The sequence below is a fragment of the Zea mays genome, chromosome 5 (assembly GCF_902167145.1).
Source record: "Zea mays cultivar B73 chromosome 5, Zm-B73-REFERENCE-NAM-5.0, whole genome shotgun sequence".
Taxonomy (NCBI): domain Eukaryota; kingdom Viridiplantae; phylum Streptophyta; class Magnoliopsida; order Poales; family Poaceae; genus Zea; species Zea mays.
This window is the reverse complement of record NC_050100.1, coordinates 37,523,129-37,530,181: the sequence shown is the minus strand read 5'-3', so window position 1 is coordinate 37,530,181 and position 7,053 is coordinate 37,523,129. Positions and strand designations below refer to the sequence as shown.

Genomic DNA, 7,053 nt, shown 5'->3' with positions numbered 1-7,053 from the left:
GATAATGGTCGCGAGTTTGACAACCACGCCTCCCGGTCTTTATTTCTCACTCATGGCGTCCAGTTGCGTCTCTCGTGCCCCTACACCTCTGTTCGGAATGACCGGGCCAAATGCATGATTCGCACCACCACCAATATGATCCGCTGCCTCTCTTCCAGCCGTCTCTCCCAACCAGCTACTAGGTAGAGGCCCTGCACACCGCCACACATCTCCTCAATTGTCTTCCCTCGAAGGCAGTGAGCCATCCTACTCCCCACTTTGCCCAGTACGAGACAGCCCCTCCTACACCCACCTTTGTGTGTTCGGTTGTGCTTGCTATCCTAACATTTCTGCTAAGCTGTCTCCTCGCTCCACTCATTGCCTCTTCCTTGCTACTCTCCTGACCACAAGGGGTCTCCCTGTCTTGACCTCTTCTCCCATCGCATCATCTCTCGTGACGTCGTCCTCGACAAAGATGTGTTTCCCCTTGCTGGCTCTCCCCATCCACCAATCTTGACTCTCTCCTTAGGTTCGATCCGGTCCCCCTCCACCCAAGGCGCCCTGCCTTGTGCCGTTGCCTACACCCCATGTGAGCTCGACGCCTCCATTCACACCCATTTCCATGCCACTCGAGGCCTTGTCGACCCTGCCTGCGCCACGCGGGGCCCCGTTGACCCTGCCCATGCCACGTGTGGCCCCGTCCCCGTCCATGAGCACAACTCGCTTCACCGACCCCGCCCTCGTCTACCACCGCCATGAACACACCACTCCCTCGCCACCCACTGACCCGGGCCTGTCGACGAGCGTGGCTCGCTTCGTCGACCCCACTGTCATCTATCACCGCAGCGATCTAGCCATGCCCGCGGCTCCCAACGTCCCCGCGGCCCATTTCGAGCCGCTTGTGTACACCCGATCGTCATCCACGGCGACCTCGGGCACGTCCACCCGATTGTGACTTGGCGCGCTGTCAGCGTTCTCCTCCCCGTCGACCGGCTGATCCTGGCAGTTGATACGACTACCACTTCTCCGGGCGCATCACGGTCCCGTCCTCCGTTCACACCGCCCTCACCGACCCACACTGGGCATACAACCCTCCTCTGTTCACACTCAATCTCTTGGTCACTGAAAACTCTTTTGTAGGGAAGCACTGGAGGGCAAACGCAGGCGCAAAACACCAGGAGAGCAGGAAGCACACACAAAAGTAGAGACATCATTTCTTGTTGTCCACTCCATCGCAGAATATATGCATTGTTCTATTTCATATAATCGTTGTGCACTTATCGAATAATTTATGTGTCATTGCAACGCACACGTATTGTACTAGTTTTATATAGGGGATGTTTGGGATAACTCCAGGTCAGCTTGAGTGTGGAGCTGTAGTTTATAATATCAATTTAATTAGTCTTAAAAATATTTTTACTCTAAATAATAAAAAAATAACTTATCTAAATGTTTTCTAAATGCTTACATCTTCATCTCCATGATTTTCTGGAACACCTAATAACTTGCTCCACCAATTAAACCAAATTTTCCGGAGCTGGAGCTATCTCAAACAGAGCCATAATACGTCCTACGAACATACGTGCAAATTATATAATTATACGACATATTTAAAAACTGAATTAGTAAATTTGAAAAATGATATTGACAAAGATTTATAGACGACTTGTCGACAAAAAATATTATTCATTACTCCCTCTGTCCCACAGTAGAATTTGTTTTAGCACTTATGTATTATGTCTATATTCAAATAGATAGTGATGAACTTAGACATATATACAAAACACATACATTAAGCTCTACTACTTATTAAGTCAGTAAGGGGTAGGCTGTCATTCCATTCCCTGTTTTGCCTTTCCGATTCCCCCTCCCCGCACAATCCATTCTCATGTTCGGTCACCATTCCATGTTTCCTTTCTCATTCTCCCCTCCTCACAAAGCTCATTCTAATTCCCATGTACATCCCACGTCTAACTAAAATTAAATTAAAAAAACAAGCTTAAGGGGATTCGAACTCGCGACCCCTCAAGCAAATATGCTCGTAGCTACCACTACATCACATGTGTGTTTATATCTACATCTATTATAGTAAAAACATATACTGCATCTCTCCCGAAGCCCAACTGCTACCCTTGCATAATGTGTAGTAGTAGATAAGTATCACTGAGATTATTAAATTATATTTTTGGATTGAGAGAGTAGTATTTAAAGAAGAGCCTTGCATGCAATTTCTTTTGTTTGAATAATGTTTTCAACTTAAATTCTTTTTTTGCATGTGTGACATTTATTCTCCGTAATATTTTTCCATGGATCTGACTTATAAGTCATTTTCATAAACCAATGCCAAAGATGAATCCATGTTTCTTACTTAGAAACCCCGAACAAACACCACTAGCACGAGGCGCTCGCGTTGGCGTCGCTCATCGACGACGAGAAGAAGCTTGGTGACTGCCAGTTCGACCTCTAGAAGTAGTCCTAGGTGGCTCATGCGCCGCTGTGTATGGCAAGCTCCAGCGCAGCCGCCGCTTGGACGTGGTCCAGAGCGGCTGCACCGCGCCGTTCATCGTCAAACAGGGGACCTCATGGTCGTCACCAATACCGACGACTCTCGGGTTGTTCTGGGCACCGCAACCGACAACGGCGCCATCATGTCGTCCATCTCATCATCCACCTGAAGCCCAACCTGCCACATAAGTCGCTACTGACCAGCCATGAATTCTTGTACGCTAGGATGACTAGCATTGTTGTTGTTGTGTGAGTGTCCTCGAACAAGATGTATGTAGAGGAGTAGCACATCCGGTGGTGCAACGACCAGGTGTACTACCTCGCTGATGAGCCCGGGGTGCAATTCATTTGGTAGCCCAGCCAAGAGTCATCGGTACTCACCATGTCGCGCGCGTTCGACGACTACTATATCAAGGATTGTGGCGTCATCTCGGCGCCGGAGGTGACGCTGAAGAGGATCGACAACAATGACCACTCGCCATCGTCGGGGTAGCTTTTGTGCCGGCCTGCCTTTAATTCTCTTTGCAAACACACACTTGCCTTTTTGTTTAAGCAAGCATGTATGGTGGTGCGTGCCTGATGACTAATGATGTACGACGGAACTTCTACCGGCAGGTGTGGCATGTGCTCTCCAATGATGAGACCATGCAAATCATGACATATATTGAAGTCTGCATGATACTGATGGTTGCAATGTAGTAGTGAAACAACTAAATTAAAATAACAAAATTTAGGTATGGCTAGGATCACAAATGGATTATGAAACATTTTCTTATAACAGTATAAGACACATTTTGTATATAAGTTATCATGGTATTATATGTTCCCGTTGCAACGCACGGGTACTCACCTAGTTATTGTATGAATCCAATAAAATGCTAAAACGAATTTTAAATCGGAATAAAAATGTGAAGCCGTTAAAATATAAAATATTTTCCCTATCGGGAAACTGATTCCTGAGACTGACCGCAGCGGCGTCCACGGGACGTCCCCTCCTCTTGGACTTTTGTTGTTTAGCGTCACATGGACGGCACAACGGTCGTCCCTATGGCCTCCTCTACGTGCTACATGACCAGAGGAAACGTCATGGACACAATAGATCCAATATGAACTATTACAACCCCCTTCTCTCGGATTTAGTGCACGCCAGTATTTGTTAGTTAAGAAAAATGGTAATAGATGATGAACTAGGTGAGTGCCCGTGCGTTGCGACGGGAGTAAAAAAATTGTATGAAACATATATGTTACATTGCAAGAAAGGGACTAAATCAATCTGCATAAGCTCCATCTTTATTGAAGAAAAGGTAGTTCATCCAAGGCGCCCAACAGCATGAATGGCTCTGTTATTGTGAATAGCATATATACATAGTGTCAACATAAGGCAAATTTGAATGATAACATAGACCATTAATTTGGTTTCACAAAAATAAGGGTATATAAGAAAATCAATGTTGTTATAAGTGCTAATTGCATCTCGAAAAAAACTATTGGACTGATATCTATGTGGATATATAAAAAAGTACTAATAAACTATCAGTTATGTAACACCTTAGTTGTAAACTGTGAAACCCATTTTAGATATAGACACCAGAGTCGTGTAATTATTACGCTAGTTGGACTCTGAAACAAGGCACCAGAAAATCTTGCAAAAGAATATATGCAATTTTTACAGAAAATCTTGCACTGAAAAACAAGCCATTGTCCATTCATGTACATGCAAAACGACAAAAGTATGATGAGCATACCTGTAGCTCTTCAGAGATTGATCTAATAACAGCTCGTCAACCAATGTTGCCTTGTGTTCCCTATTTTTCAGCCTACTTGAGTAGAACTCAGATGCAAGCTCAACGACCGTACCGACCTAAAGCCAACATTCAAATATTCAGTACACATCAGCCACATATAAAGCTTTCCACAGATTAGGATGTGATCACAAAGATGTTGAATAAGTATGTCTGATGGCGATTAGGCTACTTACTTGGAAGTACTTGGGAAGGGCCTTGGATTTTCCTGCCCGCTTGAAGTGCCTTTTTAGGTCAGTTATATGCCCCAGCTGGAAAAACACATTGCAAATATATTATCACATAAGCATCCCAAAGGATAAACCAGAATCACTAAACACACAACACAATACCAATCGAGTTGAGACAGGCACATCAGACACTGTGCATTACAATTTACATGGTATATCGAAACTAAAGTAAAACAATTCTGAGCCTTCTTTGTAGAAAGTAAAATAGCTTCAATCAGATGGTAACACTGTCGGATTGTTGCAGTAAACTGCTCTCTGTGTTTGCCCTACTACACACTGATCCAGTGGTAGCTTCACAAACATGTTTTGCTTGCTTTATCACTCGTTGGTCCAAAAAAATCTTGACGACATATTATCCGCTTTACAGGCTACTACAGCATGAATGGTTGGTCTGGCCATGAACCACTGCATGTTCGACGGCATCAACGCCATGGAGTTCGTCAACTCATGGGCCGAGACGGCGCGCGGCGTCGCTTAGCTCACCGTGCCGCCGTTCCTGGACCACAGCGTCCTGAAGGTGTGCGACGCGCCGGTGCACACCTTCCCGCACCACGAGTCCGTCGAGATCCCCGACGTCTCCGACACGGCGGCGCTCTACGGTGCGCAGAAGCTGCAGTACCACTCCTTCTGCTTCTACCCGGACCGGCTGGAGCGCGTCCGCGGGCTGGCGCTTGCCGACGGTGCCCTCGGCCGCTGCACCACCTTTGAGGCGATCTCGGGGCTCGTGTGGCGCGCGTGCACCAAGGCGCTTGGGCTGGCGCCCGGGCAGTGCACGAAGCTGTTGTTCGCCGTGGATGGACGACGCCGGTTCGTGCCGCCGCTCCCGCGGGGCTACTTCGGCAATGACATCGTGCTGAGTGCTGACCAACGCCCTGGCCACAGTCGGCGAGCTGTTGTTCGCGCCCGTGTCGCACGCAGCCGGGCTGGTGCAGGAGGCCGTGCGGATGGTGACTAACGACTACATGCGGTCGATGGTGGACTACTTCGAGGCGACGCGGGCCCGGTCGTCGCTGGCGTGCACGCTGCTCATCACCACGTGGTCGCGCCTCGAGTTCCACGACGCTGACTTCGGGTGGGGCGAGCCCGTCATGTTGGGCCCAGTCACGCTGCCGGAGAAGGAGGTCATCCTCTTCCATGTTCCGCGCGAGAGCAGGGGAGAGTGCGGATCGAGGCCGCAATCCCGTCCGCGAGCAGTGATTCCGCTCGATTTGGGCGCCGGATTGTCTTCCATGTAGAGCGCAGGATCACGGGATGCTCACAGAGAAAGGGAGGCGCGGGAGGAGGTGGCCGACCTTCCATTGACGTTGCGAGGACTACGGGTTTGGAGATCTGGCTTCCATTGATGACGCGGGAGGAGGTGAGGTGGCGGACCTTCCGAGGACTGCGGGCGAGGAGATTTGGCTTTCCTTCCATTGACGGCGCGGGCGCTGGAGGAGGTGAGGTTGCTACCTTCCGAGGACTGCGTGTTTGGAGATCTGACTTCCATTGACGACGCGGTAGGAGGTGAGGTGGCGGACCTTCTGAGAGCACCTAGAGGGGGGTGAATAGGTGATCCTGTAAAAATCAAACACTAATAGCCACAAAACTTTGTTATGAGTGTTAGTACGGTTAAGTAGCTTGAAGCGAGTTCTTGTGAACACAAACAATCACAGAGAGATCAACACAAGACACACGATTTTTATCCCGTGGTTCGGCCAAGTAACACTTGCCTACTTCCACGTTGTGGCGTCCCAATGGACGAGGGTTGCACTCAACCCCTTTCAAGTGATCCGATGATCAACTTGAATACCATGGTATTTTCCTTAGAGTATTTTCTTGTTTGCGAGGAATCTCCACAACTTGGAGTCTCTCGCCCTTACAATTGAGATCACAAAGAAAGCACAGAGTAAGGTTGGCAAGAGCAACACACACAAGACTTAAATACGCAGCACACTCACACACACAAGTGAAGACTCGAGCTCAAATGACAACACAGGGAGTTCGCGACTCGAATGGAGCTCAAATCTCTAACACAACAAAGCGAATGCGCGGGAGCAGAGTCTGGATGCCTTAGAATACTTAGTGAATGCTTGGGGTACTCCTCCATGCGCCTAGGGGCCCCTTTTATAGCCCCAAGACAGTTAGGAGCCGTTGGAGACCAACTTGGAAGGCCAAACTTGCCTTCTGTCGGGTGGTGCACCGGACAGTTACTGTAGTTGTCCGGTGCGCGATCTCCTTCCTTTTCTGGCGCATCCGATCGTTGGTCCTCGGGATCGGTTGGCGCACCGGACACTGTCCGGTGCACACAGTACAGTCTGGTGTGCCCTAACAGACCGTTGCTGCGGGCCACGCGTCGCCCGCGGATTGCGCGGTCGACCGTTGCGCTGGCGACCGTTAGTTCACCGGACAGTCCGGTGCACCATCGGACAATCCGGTGAATTATAGCCACGTCGCCTTTTTGCTTTTCCCGAGGGTGACGAGTTTGCCACTGATGACTCACCAGACAGTCCGGTGAATTATAGTCGTACGCCGCCGTCGAGTCCCGAGAGCGGCCTTTT

At 49.0% G+C, this 7,053-nt stretch overlaps 1 pseudogene; it reads left to right on the top strand.

The window, feature by feature from the left end:
- The first annotated feature begins 4,898 nt into the window (after positions 1-4,898).
- LOC103628141 (omega-hydroxypalmitate O-feruloyl transferase-like) lies at positions 4,899-5,751 on the top strand (annotated as a pseudogene).
- The last annotated feature ends 1,302 nt before the right edge of the window (positions 5,752-7,053 follow it).